We start from the raw sequence: 919 nt of genomic DNA, 5'->3' as shown, positions 1-919 counted from the left end.
GCTACGGTAGTCTCGCAACAATCTCTGTGTGATGCTGAAACTCCGGGAAGCACAAGATTTGCGAAAGAAATAAGTTTGCTTGTACCTCAGGCTCTTGTCCCGTAGATAATGCCGCAAAAAGTATCATGAACCATTCCGCTCTGTGAAGGTGCACGGCCAGTGAAGCTGTTTAGCCCACGACACAGAGGTGACAGAGAATTTTGAACAAAGTTGCCGATCTCAATTGCCGTGATTTTTACATACATTTACGTGGACGACGGGACCGCCGCCCAAGGAACCGGAGGAAACCACACAAGCGTGATGTTTCGATGGAGCTGCCACCACGAGAAAGCGGAAGAAAAGGAAAGTAGATACACATGCGCTTGGAACGCCGACAAAGAGAGCACGGTGTGAACGCAGACATGGCCGACGTGGAGCAAAGTGTAGTATCTGTTCGCATCAGCTTAATATGTGACGCGGGTTGTATTTGGACTCACGATATTAAACTTATTTTTGCAAGCTGGTGGAGCGCTTGAAGCCTGCTTCACGTCTTACGCGGGTCGTCCCGGTATTGCGGAATCTTTGGGATCGGACCACGGTTTTTGCTCGCGCAGAACAAGAATGCACGGAATCCCCGCCATAAATAGTTTCGCTGTAATATATTTAGCGACGATTACTAAAGGGAAACTGTAAATACATGCGGGCGTAGCTCAGTCTTGTCCATATTCGGTGCTTTCTTTACCAGTTGTGGATCCCATTACAGACCGCACCCCTTTCTTTGAAGAAAACAACATAAAAATCAACGATATTCCCTTCCCCATCCTCCCCAGCCACTTAACTATTTGCACGAACACTTTCTCAGAAAAGCATACGCGCAGTGCTGCCACCGAGAAACTCATTTATAGTGCTTCCCGTCGTGTGCACAAGCAGGCTGTTAAAT

At 47.9% G+C, this 919-nt stretch overlaps 1 pseudogene; it reads left to right on the top strand.

Moving 5' to 3' along the window:
• Positions 1–401: 401 nt before the first annotated feature.
• On the top strand, positions 402–581 carry LOC135903609 (U2 spliceosomal RNA; annotated as a pseudogene).
• Positions 582–919: the final 338 nt, after the last annotated feature.

Source organism: Dermacentor albipictus, chromosome 1, assembly GCF_038994185.2.
Source record: "Dermacentor albipictus isolate Rhodes 1998 colony chromosome 1, USDA_Dalb.pri_finalv2, whole genome shotgun sequence".
Classification (NCBI taxonomy): domain Eukaryota; kingdom Metazoa; phylum Arthropoda; class Arachnida; order Ixodida; family Ixodidae; genus Dermacentor; species Dermacentor albipictus.
This window is presented reverse-complemented; position numbering and strand designations above follow the sequence as displayed.